Source organism: Gigantopelta aegis, chromosome 4 (assembly GCF_016097555.1).
Source record: "Gigantopelta aegis isolate Gae_Host chromosome 4, Gae_host_genome, whole genome shotgun sequence".
Lineage (NCBI taxonomy): Eukaryota > Metazoa > Mollusca > Gastropoda > Neomphalida > Peltospiridae > Gigantopelta > Gigantopelta aegis.
In genome coordinates this window covers 16,779,169-16,794,428 of record NC_054702.1, presented here as the reverse complement: position 1 = coordinate 16,794,428, position 15,260 = coordinate 16,779,169, and the positions used below count along the sequence as shown (strand labels likewise).

Below are 15,260 nucleotides of genomic sequence, written 5' to 3'. Positions count from 1 at the left end.
TTTACATGTGAATAGATATATGTTAGCACACGTTCTATAGTACACCTGTCGCATAAATTATACCTCATGTAAAAAACCCAGAGAATGTACATCATGGAAATAAAAGGGACTATCCGGAGTTTGTAAAATGTGTCCGACTAATGCTACGTCCCCCTCCCCCCCCCCCCCCCCCCGACATTTTCAAGTTGGAGCAAATAGGTTTAATTGATTGTAAGTAGGCCTAAATATACATGTGTATGGAAACAGATAGATTCTAAGTTCTAGCTTATATCTGTTTGATGCTCATTTAAATCTATTCTTTTCAGTTCTGAATACGATAACAAATTGGTGAACCAGATGAATATAAGAACAAATAGGTTCTTTTTTGTTTATCTAAACACAAAAGCTAAACAGATTTTAACTCAAAATAGAAAAAAAAATCAAACTGAATGTGAATATACGGTCACCATCTTCCTATTGATTGAGTAAACACGAGCACAATAATAGCTCAAACAGATGGTATCAGCCAGACATATTGATTTATTTATAGATACTAGAAACTCTTCAAAGTATATAACGTTTAGAACTGTTGATGTTAATTTACCATTAACTATAATCCATTTACACATATTTATATTTGGCCATGCACCTCATGTTTTCAAGCCATATGGAAAGTGTCCCTGTGAAAGTAATAATAATAATTAATATTATGCATATTGAGAGAAAGTACATAACGCCTTGGGATAAGTCTAACACAGGATTAATTCAATGAATGCTGATAATATAAAACTGCGTTAACACGGATGAATAAAACTGATAAGAAAAACACTTGCCTTGGTGAAAGTTCGCTTTGTTTTGATCCACGTGTCGCTTCCTCGCTTCACTGAATGTTTCTACACTATCACGCCGAATCATAAAACTATCCCAGCGATTCACTAACCGCCAGAAGACACGTTTAAAAAATATTTAAGCCAAAAGAATAAGAGAAACATATTATCCGACGAGGTGCTTATTCTACCCACTTTCACAATAAAGAAAAGAAAAACAAAAAATATAGGCCAGTTTGAACTAATTAGGACTTACCTGTGTGCAGGTGGTTTCTTGGAGTGTGTATGAAGGCAGGTAGAGGTACACGTTGTCTTGCTGACATGTGATAAATTACTGGGACTTCACGCAAACGCCAAAGGCATCTTCCCTGTCCACTTTTCGCGAGCAGACGACACAAATGAGAAACAAAGAAAGGAAGGTTCGTCTAACATCACCTCAGCACATTGTTTATTCAGTGGCTGTTAGGTCCCTAACATATTATGGTAGGTGAGACACTTGGTTTAGATAATGGGAGAAGAAACCCACTTGATGTAAAACCAAGAACAAACCAAACACAAAGAAAGGAAGGTTTGTTTGCGTAGCGTTGCGTAGCGTAGCGTCACCTCAGCACATTGTTTATTCAGTGGCAGCTAAGTCATTTACATTTTAACTTATTTTCGTGCTTATATCCAATTAAGGTTCAAACACGCTGTCCTGGGCACACATCTCAGCTATCTGGACAGTGAGTTAGCGGTTAGTGAGAGAGAAGAGGGTGTAGTGGCCTTACACCTACCCAATGAGTCCTGAAGAACTCACTCTGGGTTGGAGCCGGTACCGGGCTGCGAACCCTGTACCTACCAGCCTCTAGTCCGATAGCTTAACTACGGCGCCACCGAGGCCGGTTTTTACATATGCATGGTAAGTACGATACTTGGTGTAGATAATGGGAGAAGAAACCCACTTGGACTGTAACTGTAAACGCCACCAACAAAGCAAAAAACAGAGAAAGTAAGGTTTGTTTGTTTAACATCACCTCAGCACATTGTTTATTCAGTGGCTAGCTAGGTCCCCAACATTTAGTCAATTCGACACTTGGTGTAGATAATGCGAGAAGAAACACACTGTTGCCACATATGTTGAATTAAATAGTTAGTCAGTATTACCAGTACAATGGAAAGTGGTTGGTCATCTTATAATAATGAGTGGTATTTTTCGCCTGAGATAGTAATTTGTCCATACTTTAAATTTATTTTTGAGCGCTACTAATGGAAAACTGTAGCGGGTTTCCTCTTAAAATTTCGTGTAAGAATAACAAAATGTTTGACGTCAAATACCCCATGATTAATTAATCGATGTATTCTAGCTGTGTCGTTAAACAAAACAAAGTTTAACTTTTCTTTGTATCACCCTTTAAATTATTGAGATCCGAAACTGGTAAATGTATAGATAGGCTCGCTGCCATTCTATAAATATCATTACATTTCCGTTTGCTTAGATCTAAACATTCTGGCGAGATAATAATTTGTGTTTTGAAGGTGTATTTTAAAAGTTACAAGTGCCATAGTCTTACATGTATTTGTTATACATGTAATATTTGTATAATTTACTAAAATGTGATTTGTGCTACAGTTTTTCCATCAGACACAGTCATTTTCAAGCGACTGCCAGATTCAGCATCAATCTTTAGTGCTGAAGTTTGAGCAGTCATTAAAGCCTTAGAAGAAATAAAGGGTTCTATTGCATACACATTTATTATTTTCACAGAACGGTGCGTTTGCGAACAAGCTTTATGCTGTCACGCCAGTCCTGAGAGAGTGGCGGTCCTCCTATAGGCAGCGCAGGAAGGATGAAATAGTCTTGTGTCGTGCTCACATCGGTCATACATACTTGACCCATTCCTTTATTCTGAAGAAGGATCCTCCACCTCAGTGTGCGCACTGTCAGTGTACTGGCTTATCACAAGTGTGGAATTCTCCAACAAGAGATCACGTGAGATTTCGCAATTTTTGAACAAATTTAACTGTCTTGATTGAGGGGTCGTCTCATATCTTCAAAACATATTTATATCCATAGAGGTATGGTACAACGCCTTTCCAGGGGTCGGTGAGTGGGGGATTTGCCTTGAAATTTTGACAGTGGCCAGCTGTTGGCATACGCGTTACATGTAAGGGGGTGTTACTAATTACGTCACGCTCTAGGGGTAGAGGAAGAGGGTACTGTGTTCGATTTACGTAACATGTTTCAAGACTATATGTTATTTTTATTCATTACTTAGACCTAAAAAGGTGGTTTTTGGAAATGCGCGGTCAGTCTAGGATCGATCCCCATCGGCGGGTATACAAAAAGACCATGGTATGTGATATCCTGTCTGTGGAATGGTACATATAAACGATCCCTTGCTAAAAAAAAAAAAAATGTAGCGGGTTTCTAAGGCGCGTGTGCAGGGATTTCAGCGGGGTTGGGGTTATAGACTGTGTTGAGCGAAGTTTATATGGGGCCATGCTCCCTCAAAAAATACATTTCACTTTTTTTAAGCTTGGGCAAGTAAGGGTTTCGACCTCCAATACCCTTCCCCTGCACATGCACCCGATTCCTCTCTAAGATTATATGTCAAAATTACCAAATGTTAGACATCCAACAGCAGATGGAAGGAAGGATAGGATATGTTTTATTTAACGACGTACTCAACACATTTTATTTACGGTTGTATGGGGTCGGATGATTATTAAATCAATATGCTTTATCTCTGATGTCGTTAAACAACCCCCCGCCCCAACTTTACCCATTCCAAACGAAATAATATTTATTTGAATTTGTCGATTTTAACACGTAAAATTAAGAAGTGAAAACGTTCATTGTCTACTTTAGTATATTTTATTTTTAAAAATATATACATGATTAATGTGTTACTAGTATACAAACTAAACTTTGAAAGTTCTACTAACACTTTATAAAATATCAATTCTGAAATAGGAAGGTACGACTGTCGATAATACGTTGTCAAGATCAAACCGGTTTTAACTAAAGACTCTAGTACCGTATCCTCAACCGAACGTTCTTCGTACAGCGCAAGATTTCTCTTTTAATTTTTTGAGACGAACCCTACAATTTGAAATCGGCAAACGCACGTATTAACTGAAACTGACAACAGGCTGTCGTTTGTGCTTTGCAGAGCTATGACGGCACAGGCGACGAATCAAGCATATACGTTTGACGATATCCGTTCATAGCGAACACACACGACTTTTTTAAAAGTGCATTTGAGCTTGTATTTCACATTTGTACATGATGTTATAATATGGTAACCAGAGAATGTAACTTTAAAGCACTTAGAATTATTTTTAGTACCGACTTAAATGAAATGACCAAACTTAATTATAATTCTAAACTATTTGAAATTAAACAAATTATAAATATATGGATGAGAAGGTTGTTAACGCCACTTGAAGCTTAGTTATCTACTTCTACATTATCAAATCCATTGAAAACATTTCAGAAAGAATTGCACAAAATATTGTTTAAATTTGTATGGAATCAAAAGCCACACAGGATAAAAAATAATAACTTTGTGTAAACCTGTTAATGAGGGAGGTCTCGGAATGATACAGATATTTAATTATGTTAAAGCTTTGAAAATTACTTGGTTACGTAAACTGAAAACCAAATATCCAAAATGAAAACCTATTCTTTTTGCATGCTTTCCACAACTCCGTAACATATCTCTATTCAGTAATGATTTCCCCCAATTGTGCTTTAAAAAAAAAAAGTATTTTAGAAAGACTGTATTATTGCATTCCGTGACTTCTCGTCATTAATTAAAGTTTCATCTTTTGAAGACTTCTTATCAGAACCATTTTTTTAAAATAATTCCAATATAAAAATTAACAGCAAATCGTTTTTAAAAAAGAAGTGGTTTGAGAAAAGTATTTCTCAAATCTGTGATCTTGTTGATGAATACGGCAACGTTTCACCGCATTTAATAATTTATACGAATTAAATACATCTTTTTTAGAGTATCATGGAGTTATTAACTCACTTAATTCTTACCTTAGGAAAACGAAACTAAATAAAATAGATACAAATATTCCTATAGATGACTCTCCCGTTTAACGAAAACTTTCTTTTATCAGAAATGGTTCGAAACTATATTATTATACACTTGTAATTTCTGAAAAACCAAATTCTGCAATATCAAAATGAAAAATTATTTTATTTAAGACCTTAATTGGCACACTATCTATTTAAAACCATTTGTAACCACACAAGAAATAAAACTTAGATGGTTCCAATATAGGATACTTCATAGAATATTAAATACTAAACGTTTTGCATATAAATTAAAATTAATTGACAGTGAAACGTGTACGTTTTGTCATGAAGGAAAATAATCTATAGTACATTTATTTTGGGAATGTAAAATTGTTCAGAACTTTTGGAATGATTATTTAAATTGGTTATCAAAAGCGTGTAAGCATATTTGTAATTTAAAGCTTTCTCTTGAGCTTGTGATGTTTGGATGTATAGATAATATTAAAACAGATAATATTTATGACCTGTTATTATTATTAGCTAAATACTTTATATTTAAATGTAAAGTGAAAAGGGTCCAATTAAATATGATCCATTTCCAATTATGCAGGAAAATATATTTGATGTGTAATTACAATCGTTAAAAAGTCTCTGTTGATAACATCTTAAAAATTGCAGCAAACTCAGGAATGTCCCTTTAGGTAGAAAAATTTATTTATTTTAGCAAGAACAATCTTAATAAATTCTTCACTAAGTGGTCAGTGTATCATTCTCTCTTTGAACAGACCAAATTTTGTAACTTTCTTTGTGCATCTTCCTGTTCCCAGCGGTCCACTTATTATTTATGTATGTATGTATGTATGTAGTAGTCCTTGCCTTTTGAAAAACAAAGGCGAGTGAAAAATCTATATCATGTGTGTATTTTAAATACTTATGTACGTCGTTAATAGAATGGCCGCAAGGCTCAATGGGTAGGTGTAAACCACTTGCACCGACCAGTGATCCGTAACTGGTTCAACAAAGGCCATGGTTTGTGCTATCCTGCCTGTGGGAAGCGCAAATAAAAAATCCCTTGCTGCCTGTCGTAAAAGAGTAGCCTATGTGGCGACAGCGGGTTTCCTTTAAAAAACAGTGTCAGAATGACCATATGTTTGACGTCCAATAGCCGATGATAAGATAAAAAAAATCAGTGTGCTCTAGTGGCGTCGTTAAATAAAACAAACTTTACTTTTTAATAGAATGGAAAAGAAGGATGAAATGTGTGTATTTTGTGTGCGACAGAGATATATATTGTATATTGATTAGATAGGTAGAGAGAGAGAGAGAGAGAGAGAGAGAGAGAGAGAGAGAGAGAGAGAGAGAGAGAATTAGAGATAGTTAGAGAGAGAGAGGGGGGGGGGGGGGGGGGTAGGGGTAGGGGTGGAAGCCAGTACCATACATTTTTATATTGTGGGGGTTTTATGTACACAACCCATGTTTTGCCCTTGGCATGTGTTGTTTTAAATGTAAACAAGGGGCTGCGAATAAAATAAAAAATAAAATAATAATAATAAAAATTAAAATAAAATTAACTAAAATATCAAAATCGTAATGGGTTGTCACTCAACGTAAACAGTGGTTTCCTCGAGAATTATTAGTGAAACATATGAAGTACAATGAAAAACATTCATCGCGTATCCATTAAAATAGCAGATAGTTGTTTGTCAATATGGAGATGGAGACTGTGACGTCACGTTTAATACATGCCAGTCACCCTTATTGGCTTTATTTGTTCAATAATAATATATTACTTTTAATAATAGTAGTAAGTGAAATTATGTCGATGTGATTTTTGTTTGTTGAAGACATGTAATTCAAGGTATAATCTTTTCATTTTACAATAAAAATCTATACATAATTTTAGTCAATATGCAATTTTGAGACTGCCCCTTTAAAATATCTATTAAAAAACAGAGGTCTAAATAAATCATTAGGTACTGAGTGATTGCATGCCAAACAAGACATAGTTTATAAATATAACAGTGTAGTTCAAAATATCAATTATTAAGACAATAGGTGGAATGAATAGTTTTATTTTAATAATTAACAACTGACATTTAACTTAACTGAACATTGTCCTTTTCATTTGCCTTGGCTTGAATATTTAACATCTGTCTATATGTGAAAGTAGTAATGCCACACTATAGGGAATATCGATTACACTATTGTATTATCCAAGATGGCCACCAAACTGCGCAGCAGGGGATGCTGTAATATGATGAAATAGGTGACGTCACAAAAGCTACACCCCATGAATAATTCTTAAACTGATGCAATCTGTCCAACCTTCTAAGTGGGTGTGGTCTTCGGTCAATGAACCCATTTATAATTTGTAAACACGAAAATGGTTTGACCTTCCTAAACTCCTACAGCATTCATTACGGAGGGATTGAGTGCTGGGGGTGGTGTGGTGGCTTTTAGCCACAGGTTTGTGTGATGTGTCTAGTGCTATAGTAAAGAGCAACTGGCTTATATACCTCTTGCTTTCAGCTGTAGCCACCGGATAACCTGCCATGGTGAAAAAGTGGGCAGATGTACGTAAGTCCCACCCTTTCGGTACATAACCTCTCCACAGACAAGACTCCCCCAGTGCCCCCTGCACACACAGCTTGGCACACCACGGAAACTGGGCCTTTGCAGACCCAGACCAGACTGGGGGGGGGGGGGGGGAGGGGGTGTCTCGGAGCAGTGGAGCCCCAAATGTGCAGTGTGCATGACCCATCGGTGTATGAATACGCTCTGGCACTCACCAATCCAGCCCCAGCTATGGGAAACTAGCACGTTCGGACAGAGGATGTAAGTCACGAAAGACAATTTGTCTAGGAGAAGGAAAACTCTGAAAATAAACCCGGACAGACAGCATTCGATAGTCTTGGTTGACAAGCTGTCTATGAGAAGGAAAAAGAAAGAAAGAAATGTTTTATTTAACGACGCACTCAACACATTTTATTTACGGTTATATGGCGTCAGACATATGGTTAAGGACCACACAGATTTTGAGAGGAAACCCGCTGTCGCCACTACATGGGCTACTCTTCCGATTAGCAGCAAGAGATCTTTTATTTGCGCTTCCCACAGGCAGGATAGCACAAACCATGGCCTTTGTTGAACCAGTGCAAGTGGTCGGTGCAAGTGGTTTACACCTACCCATTGAGCCTTGCGGAGCACTCACTCAGGGTTTGGAGTCGGTATCTGGATTAAAAATCACATGCCTCGACTGGGATCCGAACCCAGTACCTACCAGCCTGTAGACCGATGGCCTACCACGACGCCACCGAGGCCGGTAGGAAAACTCAGATGTAACACCCGGGGAGACAGACCCGTTCAGCTAACAACAAACAACATGTCAAGAACTCCTTCGAAGACGGAATGTGCTGACTGTAGTATACAGTAAGGGGACCTCCTTGAAGAAAACCGAGCACATACGCACTTACCCATTATGGCCATGCAAACAGATATCAGAAGATATGGTGCTCACCCTGCTCTCCGCCAGACAGGGACGGTGCCGGGCCCCAAGCCTCGAAGGGGCCCACCTACAGCTACTGGTGGAAAAAAACTCTACAAATGATGGAACAGGGAGCAAAAGTGACTATAGTCAACCAAAGTCCAAAACTCCAGATGCTCCACTCATCGAACACATTCTTCAGTCCTGTCCATCATATAGCACCCTGAGACAAGAAACCTGGCCGTATCCGGTGGACCTAAAAGAGAAACTTTGGGGACCGACGTCGTCCCTTCGACGGACAGCGGACTTCCTGGCGAGAACAGGACTGGAAGTCTGAGCATGGCCTTGGGAACGCAGAAGAAGAAGAAGAAGAAGAGTGCTGGGGGAGGGGGTTGACTGGTTAAGGTCTTATAGGGAGTAACACAGGCTCCTCATCCTTACCTTCGGTGGACCCACTTTAGTAGTTCATCTCCCTATTTCTTCTTCATAAATGACATGCAGAAGTCTTTGATGTGCTCGGGCGGCATTTGGCTCAGTCGGTAGAGCGCTTGGTAACTGGGTCGTAGGATCCGTTGGAACGATATCACTAGTCGGGGAAGGGCAGGGGGAAGGCAGTCTTTAACGGGGGGGGGGGGGGGGGGGCACACAATCCACACTTTTATCTTTATACATGTATATATGTTTTAAAATGTATATTTTCGTCCTCAAGTGGGGTCTGATGCTAATGTGAAAGGGGTTATCTTGAGTTTACAGTTATTTTAACTCGTTTTGGTTGACAAAATTATATTTCTTAATAATTACACTTCTTACACACCCGTTGGTGAGAACACCATACATTATTTTTGATAACACATAGTTGTTTACACACGTACGTGTGTTAACAATTTCAAGACATACGACGGGCTGCTCCTAGGTGATTAAGTGTCTTTTTAAACTCTACCGCACACAGGAAAATACAATATACAGCCTTTGATATTCCAGTCGTAGAACATTAGTTGGAATGCGAAAACAGAAAACCAATGAGTCCGTTGGCAATATTATTTGAAAGCAGCTGGAATGAAAACACTTATTTGTATTACTATTGGTATTGTATTACTAGTCGGATATAAAGGTCAACAATAAATATTAAAACTGTCTTATAGTAACTATGTGGGCGTGGTTATCTAGACATTATAATAATGAGAAATTCTGAACGAAAACATCTCGCTTTGGCTCGACAAATTACATGGCTGCAATATATACGTTTGACGAAAGAGAAGATATTTTATTATAATTAGGTACATAACCCAATACAGTCAGTATCTTATTAGTCAACTGTTTTAGTCCTGTATTCATTGCATTTGCTTTTGTCGTTTCTTGTCTGTCTGTTAATTGTGAGGTGGTTTTTAAAAATTAAATCCACGGACTGATCTGTATTGTATTAGTGGAACAACTATTTGAAAATGAATTGGAATCTTCGAGTCATTGTGCCGTTCTTGTTAAGTGTAAATTATCTACAGGCGTACACGCCATGTCGGGTGTGTACGGATATCAAGTATTTTCCTCTACTACAGAAAGACACTGAACTGCAAGGTTACGAGTTCGTCTCATTCACCGACAAAGGGTTGCTGGGGTGCGTCAAACAGTGTCTGCTTCGGCGACGTTGTCGTTCGTTCAACTACGACATGGATAAGGGAGTGTGTGGCTTAAATAACAGAACTTCGCCAGAACGTACAGCCAGGCACTCTGTGGTCTACAGTCCAATACAAGGGTGGCCACAGGTCAGTGTTGAAAGGATATTCCTGAGTTTACAGCCATTGTGAAATAGTTTCGTTAAACAGAGCATGTTAAACAAATAACATTACATATTAAAGGGACATACCCTAGTTTTTAAACACTAAGGTATATTTTTGACTATTATAGCCGTTTTTTGATAACTGAAATCATACTTTACTTTACTTATTTTATGGTTTAGATCATCAATTTCCGTACATTCGAAGTGTTTTTGGTCATCATGGTGGTTTTAATATCAGAAAATGAATTCTCATATTTTTAAAAACCTACTTGCGTCTGAGAAGAAACAGTTATGGTGTTGAGTTTTAGCCAATAAAACTAAATTTGCGACAGTAAAACCACCGATATACGTCCGCAAATCGGAAAACACAGTAGGGTTATGGTTTACTCTTTCTAACGCTATTTCACAGGGAGATGTATTAAGCACTGTTATTGGAATTGTATATATACCCCCAGTAGGCTCGCCCTATTTTAACCATGATACGTTTAACACAATACAAGACGAAGTGAACGAGAAACACTTAAGTGGAAATAATGTTCTTTTGATCGGCGATTTTAATGCTAAAACGAGTTTGCTTGTAGATTATGTGAGTTGTGATGGTGAACATACTAATAACACACTCATTTCTGATATCTCAGATTTTATGAATGAACCTAACAACTTATTAAATATTGGCATTCCATTACAAAGAGCGAGTCAAGATACCAGTAGACCTAACGGTCACGGATATAAACTAATTGATCTTTGTAAAAATAGTAATTTGTATTTAGTGAACGGAAGAGTCGGCGAAGATCGGGGTATAGGACAACCTACTTGCAAAGGATCGAGTGTAATAGATTATGCCATAGCCTCATTCACAGTTTTGGAAAGAATTCTTAAATTCAAGGTCAACGAATTCGAACCACTATTCTCGGACATTCACAATCCATTAACAATGCGACTGAATATCCATACAGCTAGTGGTAAACACCACGCCGTCATTAATAATGAACTCACCCCAAGGAAATGGAATACTAAAGAGGCTAAACACTATAGTGAAAATATAAACAAAGTAACAGTCATCGACATAAACGTAATATTAAATGAACTGTGTGAACACTTCTCGAAAGAAAAGCTGAATGGTGCAGTGGAGCGTATTGGGACCCTATTTGTTGACACCGCAGCCGACACTTTCGGTTACACGCAAGCCCGCGTCAGAGCCAGACACAAGCGTGAAAATACCCGTAACAAAGCATGGTTTGGCAATCATTGCAGAACACTAAGAAGAAAGTATACAGAAGCGAGATCAGCATACAAACAACGAAAAACACCTGATAATAAGCAACGACTTTTGAATGCCAGTAAAAGCTACAGAAATGTAATACGGAAATATGTTAACAAACACAATTGGAAGACAGAACAAAGACTCACAGAACTTAGTCAACATGATACCCACGCCTTTTGGAAACTGTTAAAAGAAAAACAAGACCCTACTCTCCCCCCTTTAGACACTCTGTACGATTACTTTAAAAATATAAACAGCAGTGATGACAACACAACAGAAGAAAAAGATCCAAGTTTTAATATAGATTTTGAGGACACTACCATGCTAAATGAATCAATATTACAAGAAGAAATACTCGCCGTTGTTAAAAATCTAAAAAACAATAAAGCCTGCGGAATAGACCAAATAATCAACGAGTATATTAAGCAAACTATCGGCTGTATGGTCCCTGTGTATGTTAAGCTCTTTAATTTAGTGTTTGAACATGGCATCTTTCCTGATTCGTGGCTAGTTGGCATAATCAAACCGATCTATAAATGTGGCGATAGAACTGTTCCAGAAAATTATAGACCTATTACTTTACTTAGTTGTCTCGGGAAAACTGTTTACAGCTGTTTTAAATAATAGACTGAAATTATATTTAGAAACTAATGATTTGTTATCTGAAGTTCAAGCCGGATTCAGGAAGGAGTACTCGACGAACGATCATATTTTTACATTATATGGACTCATCGAATTGCTAAAAGCACGGAAGAAAAAACTGTATTGTACTTTTATAGATTTTAGCAAGGCATTCGACTCAGTATGGAGAACAGGACTTTGGGGTAAACTAATACAAAATGGTATTAATGGTAAATGTTTTAAAGTAATATATAGCATGTATCAGAACATTAAGTCATGCATTAGTGCACATAACACAATGTCGGATTATTTTCAATGTTCCATGGGTGTTAGACAGGGAGAAAATTTATCGCCCCTATTATTCTCCATGTTTCTCAATGATTTAGAGGATACGTTTAAAACTAATGATTGTAATGGCATCCGCATAGATAACTTATTCAGAGATTCCACTTTGTATACAAATATTGTTCTTTTTGTGTTACTATATGCTGATGACACAGTGCACTTTGCCGAAAATTATGACGACATGCAGAATTTATTAAATATTTTCGACTCTTATTGTACAAAATGAAAACTAAATGTAAATTGTAAAAAAAACTAAAGTGCTAATTTTCAGTGGTAATAAAAAAATTATTCCAAAAGGTTCCATTTAGGAAACACAAATCTAGATAATGTAGAAATATACAAATATCTTGGAATTATATTTCATAAATCCAATAAATTCACTAATGCTCGAAAACATCAATATGATCAAGCTCAAAAAGCTATGTATTTTACACTTAGACAAGGAAAACGTTGCCATCTTTCCATTCAATGCCAACTTAAATTATTTGATTGTATGGTTTTACCTATTGCTTTATACGGATGTGAAATTTGGGGTTTTGAAAGTCTGTCCTGCATAGAAAAATTGTATAGCAAATATTTAAAGTTATTATTGCCTGTTAGAAAATCCACCCCATTATATATGTTGTATGGAGAACTTGGATGCTTCCCGGTAGATATAACAGTAAAAATAAGAATGATAGGATTTTGGTTTAGGATGATTACTGGGAAGCAGCCCAAGCTATCATTATTAGTGTACAGAATGTTATTGAATGATTATAATACACATTTTTATGATCACAAATGGATAGCTTTTATAAAATCAATTTTAGATAATATTGGTTGCACATACATATGGTGGTCACATTGTGAGCTTATTAATAGTGCTTCATTGTTGAAAATGTTTATTTCAACAAAACTCATAGATCAATTTTTGCAAACATGGTACAGTCATATTGACACTTCATCGAAAGCATCTTGTTACAAAATATTTAAAAGCAGTATAGCATTCGAAAATTATTTAAATTTATTAGAAAAAAAACATTGGTGCCCATTGTTACGTTTTAGAGTATCAAACCACAATCTTCCAATAGAGACAGGTAGATGGATACGTAAACCATTACATGATAGATTGTGTTTTTTATGCAACACTAACGACATCGGAGATGAATTCCATTATATTTTTACATGCCCATATTTTAACCAATTCAGACTTCAATATATACCGAAATATTATCGATCCAAACCAAACACATATAAATTTCACGAATTATTTAATTGTAAAAAAACTGGTGTAAACATATTATGAATACTTTCAAGCCCTCCGGCTCATAGCTTTATTGTATTATTATTGTGTATGCAAACCCAAACCAATTATTTATAATTATATTCCCATGTTCGTTTTATGTAGAAATACTTATGTGAATAGTTTTACTCTGTCATCTTGTTAAAAAGTGTGAATTGTTGTATTATATATTGTTCCTCATATGCCGTAGATTACGGCCTGAGAGAAATAAATGTTCAGTTCAGTTCAGTTCAGTTATCACCTAATTACCATATGTTTGACATCTACTAGCCAATGATTAACTAATGAATGTGCTCTAATGGTGTTGTTAAACAAAATAAACAAACAAAACAAACAGTTCTGTTTAACGACATCACTAGAGCACATTGATTTATTAATCATCGACTATTGGATGTCAAACATAATTTTGACATATTATCTTGGAGAGAAAACTCGCTCTATTTTTCCGTTAGTAGCAAGGGACCTGTTCAATTTAATGGCTTCAAATTTAGTTCCGCTCCTAAACATCTACCGCCCATGTCTACTGCCAGTGGCGTAGTGTGAGCGGGGCCACTGGGGCGGTTGCCCTGGGCGCAAAATTCTGGACTGGGTGGAAGGAACTTGGGGAGTGCTAACGGACCACTGGTTAGGAGGCGCAATACTTGCCTTGCCCCGGGCGCTGGCAACCCACGCTACGCCATGTCTACTGCAAATAAATTCTATAATTTGTGCACATAACAGAGGCTGATTAAATGTCGAGTCGTGGTACCATTATGAAACCTTTCCTTTTGTTTCATATCCCGCTCTTCAAATAGAAGACATTTCCTTCAGTTAAACAAAGAAAGGAATGTTTGTTTAACGACATTTCGGCACATTGTGATATACAGTGTCTTTCTTGTTATCCTAATGTCTGTAGTAACCAAAACTGTATTGTACATCCAAATAATTTCGTACGTACAAAGAAATATATATTAGGAAGTAAAATGAAATTTTAGCTACTCAAACATTTGATATACAGAAACTGATTTTCTTAACAATAAACTGTATTCAAGATATAACTTAAATTGTCTATTGTTTGGAAATATGTTACAATGATTGCAAACTCAGAATAGTCCCTTTAAAGGGACATTCCTGAGTTTGCTGCAATTTTAAAGATGTTATCGATTAACAGATACTTTTAAACGACTGTAATTACATATCAAATATATTTTTGTCTGCATATACTATTAGTGGCTGTATATTAAACGTGATTCTGATCGTTCTAATATTGGTACTTGGTTAAATTTCATTTGATTTCTAAAAAAAAGTTATTTTTCGTACGTACAAAATTATTCTAAGACAAAATCAAGTTTGGGCTTCTTACAAATATTAAGACGACCAGAAAGACATTGAATATACAGACACTGATATTCTAAACAAGAAAATATATTTAATACGTAAGTTTAATCGTAAAAATATTTTAATAGTCGGAAAAATCTTACAATGCAGCAAACTCGGGAATGTCCCTTTAATTACCAGTCTACAGGACAATGGAGTTAATTTTAATCAGATTGATAGTAAATATAGTGAACTTAAACATTTGAAATAATTACAACGAGAATTTAATAATACACAACGATTAAGACTAATTAACTGTATTCCCAAGTTACGGCTTCGTAAAATAAAATATCACAGATTTAATATGGATACATTATTT

At 36.4% G+C, this 15,260-nt stretch overlaps 1 protein-coding gene across 2 annotated transcripts in view; it reads right to left on the bottom strand.

Annotated features, from left to right (window-relative positions):
* Window positions 1-1,084, bottom strand: part of LOC121372736 (general transcriptional corepressor trfA-like) — a 13,825-nt gene extending 12,741 nt beyond the window's left edge. Inside the window, exon 1 of one of the 2 annotated variants that reach the window (XM_041499219.1) lies at window positions 1,063-1,084. The gene's annotated coding sequence lies outside the window, so the exon portion shown is untranslated. Of the gene's footprint in view, window positions 1-812; window positions 1,007-1,062 lie in introns of those variants that run through there. The other variant, XM_041499218.1, reaches the window with a different exon arrangement.
* Between the last annotated feature and the right edge of the window lie 14,176 nt (window positions 1,085-15,260).